The 13,400-nt window shown below is 41.5% G+C and overlaps 1 long non-coding RNA gene across 1 annotated transcript; it reads left to right on the top strand.

Annotated features, from left to right (window-relative positions):
* Positions 1 to 308: 308 nt before the first annotated feature.
* On the top strand, positions 309 to 13,041 carry LOC309819106. The gene is made up of 3 exons (XR_014296409.1): positions 309 to 470; positions 867 to 935; positions 12,761 to 13,041. It is a non-coding gene; the product is annotated as an uncharacterized lncRNA (long non-coding RNA).
* Positions 13,042 to 13,400: the final 359 nt, after the last annotated feature.

Below are 13,400 nucleotides of genomic sequence, written 5' to 3'. Positions count from 1 at the left end.
ATCTGATTTCTTCTGTTCCAGGGGAAAAATGAGATATTTCATTCATGCTGAAAGTCTCTGTCCATAGGAGTATTTAAAATTTTTAAAAGGGTAGTAGAGATAGGTCAATGTTTAACACAAAGGAATGTATCACCATAAGTGGAATTTAAGATAATCATAGGGGAGAGATTTTTACCTCTTTTTCACTACAGGAGTGACCATTCTATGGTTCAGGGGAAAGGAATGGGTACTCTCTCCTCCCTCTCTGAAAGGCGGGGCAAATCAGGTAAGGGAGGAAAACTCAGATAAAAGAGCAGCCCTGGAGGCAGAATGAGCTGATGTGAGGGAGTATCTGCAAGGCTGTATGGGGCAGAATTGCAAGGCTGCTGTCAGAAGGAGCCAATCAGAGACAGGCAGGCATGGAACCTGGCTGGTACACTGGAACATCAGGATGGGTTGAGAAGTACCGGTGGGGGCTGAGGGCTTCCCAGGTGAGGTCTAAAACTCAGAATGAGAAAAGACGTTTGCTTTATGCGGTGCTTGGCGTTTGCTGTGGGCTTAAAGATACAGAGCCAGACTGGTTAGTGATCATGACGAAAAGGTGAGGGAAGTAGACTCTCTTTAGTGTTCTTGGAAAGTCCCTACCATGCAAATGTTCTGTTTCCTGTGTTTTGCAATACAGTCAGAACTTATTTTCAAGAGCCGGTATTTGGCATAATCCATAAGTACCAAGCAAAGTTCTTAATATAATGGCTTTCAGATGTATCTTATTACCTGTATTCTCTGCAAAAGTTGTAAAAAAATGTCTGTCATTGTCTTTGGGGCTGCCATTACAAAATAACCATAGACTGGGTAGCTTTTAAATGATGAAAATTTATTTCTAACAGTTCTGGAGTCCAAGAAGTCCAAGATCAAGGCCCTGGAAGATTCAGTGTCTGGTGAGGGTCTGCTTCCAGGTTTGTAAACATCCGTCTTCTTGCTGTGTCCTCACATGGTAGAAGGGGTGAGAGAACTCTCTTGGGCCTCTTTTATAAAGGCACTAATCCCATACGTGAGGACTCCACCTTCATGATCTAATCACCTACAAAAGGCCTCATCTCCTAATATGTCACATTGTGGGTTGGGATCTCAACATATGAATTTTACGGGGACACAAACAATCAGTCCATAACAGAGTCTTACTTCTAAGATCTTCCAGTGTAGCTGGATCCTTTCATTTCAACTTTGGCCCAGCAAAGTGGGCCAGGGTCAGTACACAAGGAATCACCTAGAATATTGTCAGGCTCCCACAGTCTGGCCTGACCTGCCCACACCTGGTTCAGTGTCTCCTTACAAAACTTAGCTTGTCCCAATGCATCTGTATCTGTTTAGTCAACCCTCAGCCGATTGGCTGCTTATGATTCTGGACTCTGGCACCAATCTCCTGCTTTCCTGACTGCAGCTCTTCACTCTTGGCCAGATCTGGATGCATGTGCCAAGGCCTAGGGCCACCCTTTGGTATATTGTTGTCCAGACATGAGGACCTTGATTAAATTTATTAGTATGACGGAGGGAGGGATTGGGAGTAGAACCCAAATAAATACATTTAAGCTATAATTGAATTTCCCCTACTTGTCTTCAGTTATTGAAAAAGATACTATACTTGGGATGCTAATTGTAATCCTACAAAACTTCTTTTCAATAATTTATTTGTAGTCCTATCATCACTGATAGTTAGTTAACTAAAATAAAACAAATAATAATTTTTTTTGCTTCCATTTTTCTGGGTGACAAGCCAGCAGAATATACTTTTAGAATCAGTTCTTCTTTTTTTAAAAAAAAATTTATTTATTTATTTTTAGCTGCATGGGGTCTTTGTTGCTGTGCACGGGCTTTCTCTAGTCGCGGCGAGCGGGGGCTACTCTTTGATGCAGTGCGAGCACTTTTCATCGCGGTGGCTTCTTTTTGTTGTGGAGCACGGGCTCTAGGCACACGGGCTTCAGTAGTTGTGGCATGTGGGCTCAGTAGTTGTGGCCCATGGGCTTAGTTGCTCCGCGGCATGTGGGATCTTCCCCGACCAGGGCTCAAAACCATGTCCCCTGCGTTGGCAGGCAGATTCTTAACAACTGTGCCACTACGGAAGTCTCTAGAGTCAAGTGCTTCTTAAGAATTATTAGCAAAAGAGATTATTGACTGAAGGCTGACGAACCTTGCTTGGGAAACTCTGCTGAGGTGAGGTGAGAATTAAGATGAATCAACTTCAGACCAAGGAGGAAATGGATACACTGAGTTAAATACACACACTATTCCTAGCTGTAGATTTTGCAAAATGACAGGAGCTAACAAGCAAGCCAAATACTTAAGAAACCCTGATGGGGCTTCCCTGGTGCCACAGTGGTTAAGAATCCCCCTGCCAATGCAAGGGACACAGGTTCGAACCCTGGTCCGGGAAGATCCCACATGCCGCAGAGCAACTAAGCCCGTGCGCCACAACTACTGAGCTTGTGCTCTAGAGCCCGCGAGCCACAACTACTGAGCCCATGTGCCACAACTACTGAAGCCTGTGTGCCTAGAGTCCGTGCTCCACAGCAAGAGAAGCCACCACAATGAGAAGTCCACGCACCACAACGAAGAGTAGTCCCCCGCTCGCCCAATTAGAGAAAGCCCACGTGCAGCAACGAAGACCCAACATAGCCCAAAATAAATGAATTAAATTTAAAAAAATAAAAAAAGAAGAATCCCTGATGGCAGGACTTCCCTGGCGGTCCAGTGGTTAGGACTCCATGCTTCCATTTCAGGGGACGTGGGTTCGATCCCTGGTCAGGGAACTAAGATCCCACATGCCATGCGACACGGCCAAAAAAAACAAAACAAACAAACAAACAAGAGTCTCTGATGGTGTGGTCCTTTCTGAGAAACATTTCAGGACAGAGGTTAATTAGAAAGTTTCACAAACACAGTCAATTCTTGCCGAGAGCAGTCTTACATTACCCAGAGGCTTACTCAGACAGCAAGAGGTCCATTAGCACAGCGGACAGAGTCTGAGCTTGGGAGCCAGACAGGCCTGAGTTGAAGTTTTGAGCCCTCCAGTTTACCAGCTGTGTGCTCTTGTGTGAGATGAGCAAATCTTCTTCAGGTTTGGTTTTCTTCAGCCAGAAAACAGGGATAGTAATACTCATCTGAGTGATTAATGATAATGCATATAAATCTGTTGGTCGATAAAAGACAGCTTTTATCTCAGTGAAGGAAGGTCAAATTGCAGTAGCCCATAAAGCTTGTTATCTGGTTATGACAGATGAAATGCATACATTCCTGGATTCGAAGGCACAGCTCAGAGTGGTTTGTGATTGCCAGCATGTTCCACAGAAGCCTGTTTTTAGACTTCCCTTATTTTTGCCAAGTAACGATAAATGCTGATAGAAACTGTCACTTGTCACATTCCCAGAAGCCACGCATCTCCCTTATCTCTCTGTTCCTCTCCAAGGAGGCTGTCAGGGAAGGCAGATCAAGAGTTCAAACAAGGGAGACACTGAATGAACGTGCCTGCTGCTTTGGCATCACTCCTTTGCTTACTTGTGGAGACGGGCCAGGCGTTCAGAGCTAGCTGGAGGAGCCCAGATAGTTTCACAGTAGTGGATACTTCCACATATTCGTTTTAAGGAAAGGCTGATATGTCTGTATGATAAATATTACCCCTTAAATGTGGTTATGGCCAGAGTTAATCACAGTTTTGTTTTGTTTTTAAAATTTACTTACTTATTTATTTCTGTCTGTGTTGGGTCTTCGTTGCTGTGCGTGGGCTTTCTCTAGTTGCGGTGAGCGGGGTCTACTCTTCGTTGTGGTGTGCAGGCTTCGCATAGCGGTGGCTTCTCTTGTTGCAAAGCACAGGCTCTAGGCATGCGTGCTTCAGTAGTTGCGGCATGCAGGCTCAGTAGTTGTGGCTCACGTGCTGTAGAGTGCAGGCTCAGTAGCTGCGGCACAGGGGCCTAGTTGCTCTGCGGCATGTGGGATCTTCCCGGACTAGGGTTGGAACCAGGGTTCCCTGCATTGACAGGCAGATTCTTAACTACTGCACCACCAGGGAAGTCCATTAATCACAATTCTAATCTGCAGTGCTGCAGTGTAAGCAAATAGGGGGTCCTGGGAAAGTGTCCTGGACTTTTCAAATTTATCTTAAGAGAATGTGTAGAACTTCTGGGTGTTATTGCTGACACGAATTCTCACTTCCGTACTACATGGGTTCTCATCTCCTTATTTAATTACCAACTTATTTCAATATAAGGGTTTACCTCCTACTAGTGACCATCAAGGTGACAGCGATTTCATAAAGTCAGGCGTGGAGACAGAAATGAGGTTTGTGTTCACTGGATGTCGTCCACTGTCTTTCAGTCAGTCATGTATGAATAGTTTGTTCATTCAGTGCCTCCACTGCTTCAAGTCGAGTGGCAGAAAATATCAGAATCACTGTCACCACAGATATCATCACCACTGAGTAGTATTTATCATAAATTCACCACTGCACGATACCAAGGCAAGACAGATAGGCAAAATAATTGCCCATGAGTCAAGCCTGCTTAACAGACAGATAATTTCACAAATTATCTCCAGACCCTAGTGTAAATACCCAAATGGATCTTTGTTAATTTGCAACAAAGATAAATTAGTAGATAAAGGGGCAGGAGAGTTGGTAATATTCTAAGTTATTTAATTAAAAAATATAGTTCTCTATCCTTTTACCTTAAAGGTCTTCAAAAATGGAAAGTGGGAGATAGGGTACTATAGTTTAGTGATTTCTAGATTTTTTTTTTCATGAATCAGTTAAATTTAAAAACAAGAATTGGAGGGACTAATATAAGGATATGAACTCTTTTGCAGATTTGTCAAGTGAGGAAATTAAAAATGAGATTGACTATAAACTATTGTTATCATTTCATGAAGAAAGACATCTGAATACCAAAATAAAAGGGTGGATATCGTTTCAGAATAAGGAATGGTCTTTCAAAGTGAATAACAGTGAACTACAATTATTAAACACTTATTACGTGCAAGGTACTGTTCTAAGCCATTTGAATGTACTATTTTATTCATACAACCTTGTGAAATGGATACTATCATTATTCCTATTTTACAGATGAGAACATTGAGGTACAAAGAGGTAATGTGTCTAAAGTAACATAGTAAGGGGAGACTTTGGATTCATTTCTGCAGAGTCCATGGTTTTAAAAACTATGTGATAAGTCTTGGTAAGCCCTCACAAAGATTTAATTTTACTAAAAAAAAAAAAAGGTTACATAACTTATTTTTCTAATTTTGATATTAACAGATGAAAACCTGGTCACAGATCTGCTCTCGCCTGAAAATCAGGTTATCTCTCAAGGAAGGGGCAAGAGGTGGGTGGTGAGAGTAGGGGGCCAGTGTAGGCTTTGGCCTGAGCTCCATGAGGGGCCTCAACTTTAGACTTTTGATGCTATCTTCAAATATTGCTCTACCTGTAGACACAAAGAGACACCAACTTGTTTAAAAGACAAAAGCAGTCATTCACCAAACTTCTTTTTACATACCACCTGTAGTGCACTTGGAGTTGACTTTTTTCCAAGTCAAGTGTGCAAATTATTTTGTGAAAAACACCATTCTGACATTGAAACTCTATTGTGAGGGAGACAGTACTTATTTCCCACTCCTCATATTTCCACACAGGGATGGATGATCCATTGCCTTGCCAGGAGGAATAGGCATGTCAGGACTCCTTTTATCTTTTGCTCCCCACCACCAACTCCTCCCCCAGGGAGATGGGATAACTTGCCCCACTGGGGGCTTAGCTTGGCTCTGTGCCTTTTGGGTTTATCTTTCAGAGCCATTCTGTCTCTCGGATGCCCACCTCTTCTGCTCTTCTCTGTGGTTCACTCACTGAGGCATCTCTGCATCTGAGGTCTGCTGTTTCAGAGTTGGGGTAAATTCACTCTGGGGAGGGTCTTATAAACCCCTTTGGCTTCATATCTAAACTCACTTTATCCAGTCAGCTTTATCTGTTATAAAGTTAACAGATATTTATGTTTCTGTCTCGGGTTTTATTTCTTATTTGGTTGCAGATTTTGGAAAGGAAGAAAGGAGCTCTTATTTATTTAGTTCCGAAACTCCAACACTGCGTGATATCATACAGTTGTAAGAGGGAACTTAGAAGGAACCTTAAGAGGTCATGTGGAACCACATCTAAGCTAAAGACTTCTACAAAATAATCATCCTTAGCATTTTTCTTAGCACTTACTATGTGACTGGCACCAGATCACAAGCCTCTGCACTAATGACCTCATTTCATTCCTATGCAATTGTATGCAATGGGTACTATTGACACTGTCACTTTACTAATTAGAAACTTGAAGCTTGGAGAGGTTAAATAATATGCCAAAAATTACAGAATGATTTGGTCACAGAGCCCTATTGAAGGGTGAGCCAGATAGATTCCTTCCCAGCTCTGCAGAGAGAAGACAGATATGGAACAATTAACCAAATAAATAATTGATAACAGCTGTGAGGAGTGTCATGCCCAGTGCTGAGAACACATAACCTCTAGTCTGAGGGTCAAGGAAAACATTCTTGCCTGACAAAGTGAGTTCAATTGTGAGCCTTGACGCTGCGTAGGAGTTAGTGAGGCAAAGGGGTGAGTGGTTGGGTGGGCTGGGAGTCAGGAGGAGGGGAGGGCACTATTCCAGGAAGAGGGTACAAGAGCTGGGAGGGTCTGAAGTGAGAAGAGGTGTGGTAGTCAAGAGCTGAAAGGCTGCTACAGGGAAGGTGAGGGAGGAGGGAGCACCAGATGAGGTTGGAAAGCCAGGCTGGGGTCCTGGTAGGAGATCTGCAAGCCACACTAAGGATTTGGGATCTTAGGATCAACATGATGCCCTTGAGAGGTGTACTTAAAGGGTGTGACAATGGCGACCATTTCTCTCTGTACCAACCCCTATTTCTAAGCTTTGAATTCTGACTCCATCAAAGAGAAAATTCCTATTAGGTGCTAATCTCTCTTCAACACCTTTTTTTTTTTTTTTTTTTTTTTTTGCCACGCCACGCAGCATGCAGGACCTTAGTTCCCTACCAGAGATTGAACCCGTGTCCCCTGCAGTGGAAGCTCGGGGTCTTAACCACTGGACCACCAGGGAAGTCCCCACCCTGTGGCTTTTGATGAACAGCTCATCTCCCTCTTAATAAGGGGCAGCGTGTGAGAAGTCTGTTCAATAGTTCTTAGCCTTGGTCTTCTGATCACCTGAACACCTTTTAAACATTCTGATGCAAGGCGGCACTCAAGCCCAATTAAACCAGAACCTGATTTAATTGGGAACCAAGCATCTGTATTTTTCAGACACAGCAGCCTCTGCAACTGAATTTAGCAAACATCTATTAAACCCTACTGATCCTAAATACAGGCGCTCTGTGAGATGCCAGGTGTACAAAGCTGCGTAAGCATGAACAACAGTTAGCAGCTGTGAACTATTCCAAAGCTGTCACTGCTGCAGTTGCTACAAAAGCAAGCAAGGTTGAGCAGGCCCAGAGATCAGACAGCAATGAAAAGAGTCCTTGAAGTCAATGAAAATAATCAATCATGTGGTGGCCTATCCACAGTATCTCACCTGTTTTTTTCAAAGCATCACCCCCTGGAAGGAAACCCCAGAAATTAGGAACTCAGACTGAGGAAAGGTGGCTGATCACCCTCCCGGTGCCCTGTGTGAAGATTCAGAGCAGTCAAGGCAACCTGCTGCTTCAATTGCTTCCCCTACTTTTGCCTTGGAGAATTGGCCGGAGGAAGGAGGCAACACATCATGTATTCAAACATTTATCGAGCACCTACTTTGTGCCTGGCAGTGCGCTAGGCATCGAGGCTACAATGATCCTCCACATTTCCTGAATCAAGTTGCTCACAGAAGACAAGGGATCCAGGGACTTCCCTGGTGGCACAGTGGATAAGACTCTGTGCTCCCAATGCGGGGGCCGGCGTTCAATCCCTGTCAGGGAACTAGATGCCACATGCGTGCTGCAACTAAGAGTTCACATACCACAACTGAAGAGCCTGCAAGACAAAATTAGGACCTGTTTTTTAGTTTATTTATCAAATAAACTAATAAATTTTAGTTTATTTATTGATCTGTGTGGAAAAAAAGATTATAAACATTCAAGTGTTTTGGAAAATAAGGAATCCATGATGGGTCAAGACAAAATTCTATACCTGAATCATGAAATCACAAACCTTCAAGGTTTGCTATTTATGCTACGGATTTTGGAATGTGTTTTCAGAGAACAGCAATGATTTCTTTTTCACTTGCTTTATGTATCCTCTAGCATTGTACCAGACACAAAAGGGTATTTAACAAATGTTGTTTTGATTACGGTTAAATCCAAGCTAGAAAGGATACTCTTTCTTTTTCTTAACAAAGTTAAGAAAAAAAAAGAGAGGACATTCCAGTATGAAAATAAGCCAAGTGTTGAGGCCAATAAAGTTTGGACAGTTTTAAAACAATATAGAATTATGTCTCATTTCTAAAGCTCTGGGGGTAGCCTACATGTATAATGGCCTCTGGGAGCTTGAAATTCTAAGGTTTCAATCCAAATGAGACAGGAAGGCATCTTTTAAAAATAAATATCCAAGTTTTTATTGAAGTGCTTTAAGTGTTTCTCTTACTTGGCTCCACTTTGAGATAAAATTAGAAAAAATAAAGATATATTTCATAGCCTTGGAGAATCTTAGAAAAGGGAGGAGGGAGGATCCAGGAGGCCATCCAGAATGACCTTGAGAGCTTTTTCAGAACATACCTGCTGGTCTTGGATGGGGTGATCTGGAGTACAGGAGCTAGGCATGGGAGACTGGGCATGGATACTTTTAAGAAACTCTCCAGAAGATTCTAGTTCAGAACACATATGAAGTCCAGTCACTCTATTTTATAGATGAAGAGACTAAGACCCAGAGATTTGAAGTGAGCCGTTCAAAGTCTCATAGCTCGTTAGTGACAGAACTTAGTATTGTGTCTTCTATTATATCACATAGATTTCCATATTTCAGCTAAGGTTACCATAGCCTCAATTCCATTGACACAGCTCTATAAATAATTTTAAAGTATTTTTTCTTGGATGTTGTATAAGAGGGAAGCTTAGCTCTGAGTGGACCAGTATGCCTAATCAGAAGCAGCAGTTAGGAGGTAAGATCATAAATGCCTCAAAAAATCACTTAAATTAAAGACTGGGGTACACTGGTGCAGTCTCTCAGGATGTGGAATTAAAAGGAAACTGAAAGATCATTCACTTGGTTTAAAAAACAGAACTATTTATCACAGTACAGTCTCTTTTGCTGTACTCTGACTTTTGAAATGAAATACACATAGAGTAGTTAAATAAAATTTTAAAAAAACATAGCATTGTGTATTAAGAGCACATTTAAAATTTTCCTTATCATATAATAATTTGGTATAAGTACCTTTTCCCCCCCCACCTGCTGCTAATAAAATCTAAGATACTTTTAGTGGAATAAGCCAGAAAAAGAAAGACAAATTCCGTATGATCTTACTTATACATAGAATCTGAAAAAACAACAACAAACAAACTCATAGGTACAGAGGACAGACCGACGGTTTCTGGAGGGGCAAAATGGGTAAAGGGGTCAAAGGTACAAACTTCCAGTTATAAAATCAATAAGTCCTGAGGATGTAATGTACAGCATGGTGACTACAGTTAATAATCCTGTGTTGTTTTTTGAAAGTTGCTAAGACAGTACGTTCTAACCGTTCTCAACACAAAAAAAGGTTATAACTCTGTGTGGTAATGTGTATTACCTAGACTTACAGCAGTAATCATTTTGCAATATATACCTATTTTGAATCATTATGTTGAACACCTGAAGCTAATACAATTTTAAGTATCTTAAACATATAATTATATCTTAATTAAAGATATTTAATCTTTAAATGTATCAATTATATCTTAATTAAAAAGTTTAAGATACTTTTCCCTCCTTCTCAGATTTAAGTATGATCAGAAACTTGTATCTAACTGAACTAAATACATATTAAGTGGAAAGTTTTTCCACAGTTTGGATTTCACACACATTCTTACTTATATCTGTCTTGAAATACTCGAGACTGGTATGCACAATGCTATTTATTCTAAGACTAAATATGAATGCAGGTCACAGTGGAATTGCAAGTATGTTTCTTCCAACAGCTCCAAATTATAAGGTGAGCAACCTGTTTTTATGCTCTTTTTCTCTGGCCTTTCTAAAATTGCAAACTGCCCAGCTAGCTTAGCCCATGGGTAAGCTGATAACTGGCAATGTGGGTGGAGGTGTGTGTGAGAGAGATGGAGGAGGAATAGACAAAGTTAGAAAAGGGAGTTCCACTGAACTACTAAGGGTAACAAGTTACCTTACTATCACTTCCCAGTTCTTATTCGGTAAGTAACACTTTGCTTTCTTTGGTCCTATGCAGCTATCTCTCTTTTTATTTCTTAGAGAGACAATGTTATACTACTAATGTTAGATTAATCATTCATAGTATTGTAAAAAGCACTAAACACCAGGTGACAGAGGGCAAAATTTCCAGAAGCTCAAAACCTTAAGAAAAAAAAAGCCATGCAATGAAGTTATCCACAATTCCCTCCTCAAAATGTGACCACTTCCAGACACTGACAGAATTTTGCCCATGCCCTCCTAATGCCACAGGCCATCTTCTACTTTGTGCCCTTAATTCCACTGTGCAATATAAATGCATTGTGGCCAGTACGTTTAGGCATCTGCAGCTCCCATAGCCCTCAATCTGGTACCTTGTGCATAGTAGGCACTCATAAAGGAGTATCAGAACATTCCATCTCTAAGATCAACCTAAGGGGAGGGGAGTCACTACCTGATAAAGGATGTGGCATAAAATATTCATGTGAGGCTTGAACGTACCAGTTTCATTAAGGAACTATTCTCACATTACATAGCAATCAGGCAGATGCTTCTGGAGGGAACAGGTTTCTTTCAATTGTATGTCATGTCATGGGACTTTGAAAGGAGATATACCTAGTGCTTTAGAAAGCTCTTAAGAGAAGCTCCCTAACTCTCTCTAGGAAAGCTAAAAATAGGAAGGATGAAGACCACAGTGAAAACCATTATGGAGGCTCTGCAATGTCTCTTACAACAATGCCCCAACTTGACAACCTCTCAGGGGCAATATTACCTGACTCCAAGAGTCAACTCCTTGAGAATTTCTTCTTCTGTGGTTTTCAAAGTTTGTTTCCGAACCAACATGTTGCTCAGACACCAGCTAGAAATGTAAAATTTTTGACCATCCTGGGACCTACTGAATCAGAGACTCTGGAGTGGAGCCCAGCAATCTGTTTTTTAACAAGCTCTCCAGGGGATCCTGCTATAGGTTAAACTTTGAGAACCACTGCTCCACCCAGCACCTCCCAGACTGCTGTGTACCAGTGGCTCAGATCACCTGGGAAATCTCATTTGGGCTCTTGGACAGTGGAGATACTGAATGTTTGTGGGGGGAGGGGGGAGGAAGAATGAGACTTATAATCCCTTTTTTGTCCTATCAAGATAAAAATACCCCAAAGGTCTCTCCACAAAAATAACACTTAAATTATCAATTCTAGTCTTAATAGGGATTTGCTAACTCAGCTGAGAGCTGGAATAGAGTTTGTTTGGACACTGTAAGTCGATTTGGATGGACTGGGCTCAGTTAGCCTGAGTTGACATTTATCTTCTGTGATGGCCATGAAGGAGGGTTTAGTAAGATGATCTACAGTATATGAACTATTTTAAGAGTATGTTTAATTTACATAACAAAAAATATCAGAGCTACAAGAGGCCTTAGGAACTGATTGTTTTTCTGATCTCCTCATTTTACAGAGGTCTCACAGAGGTGATAGAGGCAGGACCAGAAAGTGAGTTGTCACCATTCCTAAAGAGAGCTTGTTCTAGGGATTCTAATACACTATATGCAGGGCCAGGAATACCTGATAGCTCTCAACATTTCCCTTACAGAGAATGGATGGTAGGTCTAACTGGGTAGACCAAAGACCAAGATGATATCCTGTTCTCAAGGAATTCAGTCTGATGGTTAACAGCCATCTCAATATCTCTTCAAGTTCTAGTTGACCCAGTTATACTTGTTCATCATTTCATCAAAAGATCCCAGAAATTTCTCTAAGAGAATCTATTATATTAATTAGAATTATTTTGGTTGCAAAAAATAGAATCTACCTGAGCCAGCTTAAGCAAGAAGGGAGCATTGATTACAGTGCAATCAAAGAAAGAATTGGACAAGCAGGCCTCTAGAGGGTAGCAACCAGGGTCTGGAGCACTGTAAGGAGCCCAGAAAGTTCTTTCATGGAACAGAATGGTATTTTTCTGTTTCACAGGATACATAGAAGAAAAGGTACAGATAGTCATGAGTTCTATGTGTTACATGTAGAATTGCCTACTGAAATACTTGATATTTTTCTTTTTTTAAGTTAAAAAAAAACCAGCTTTAATGAGATATACTTTTAAAATTCACATACTATTGAAACTGAACAGGATCCTGTGGGACCCTACCAGGTACAAATATTTTTCCATGTTCCCTGTTTTTTGTTTGTAGGAAAAAGGCTTTATAACCTTCCCTGAAGGTTGTGGCAAAGGGCATATTCAAGCAGCTACTAATTAGGGGAGTGAGGGATTGCAGAAATAAAGGAAAGGCAGTCAAGAAAAAATAATGCAGTGATGGGGCAGGGTCCTGATTCCTCCTCAAGGGATATACATAACAATCTGATACATTATCTCTGAACTCTTCTGTAGGAACTAAGGCCCCACCCTGGTGGAGGATGGTAACCTCAGGCAGAGCACAAGCACTGGACCCCAGACTGGTTGGAACCAGAAGGTTGATGATTGAGATTCCTGGAACACCACCCTGTTACCTCCCCACTAACCAACCAATTAGAGGAAGATAACACATCCTGCAGACCTCCCCCCAAATTTTGCCTATAAAAACTCTTCTCTGAAAACCATCAGGGAGTTTGGGCTTTTTGAGCCTGAGCTACCACTCTCCTTGCTTGGCCCTGCAATAAACCCTTCTCTGCTCCAAACTCTGATGTTTTGGTTTGTTTGGTCTCACTGTGCTTCGGGCATATGAACTTGGGTTCCACAGCACTATCAAGTTCACTCTTAAGTGTACAACTCAGTCTTTTTTCGTATAGTCTCTCATTCATGGACCTGTGCAGAATGGTGAAAAATTTGAATTGCTGGACACACACTCTCATACTAAAGACAAGTACCCTTTTTGTAGTCTATTGAGGGCTCATGTTTAGCATTTTTGTGTTTTTGTTAGTGATGTTGCTGGTTTGAACGGCCCCCAAGTGTAGGGCTGAAGGGCAGTCTAGCGTTCCTAAACACAGGAAGGCTGGGAGGGGTCTGACAGAGAAAACACATGTTAGATAAT

This window comes from Grampus griseus, assembly GCF_964374135.1.
Source record: "Grampus griseus genome assembly, chromosome: 2".
NCBI lineage: Eukaryota > Metazoa > Chordata > Mammalia > Artiodactyla > Delphinidae > Grampus > Grampus griseus.
The sequence above is the reverse complement of the archived record's forward strand: the minus strand, read 5'-3'. Positions and strand labels throughout refer to the sequence as shown.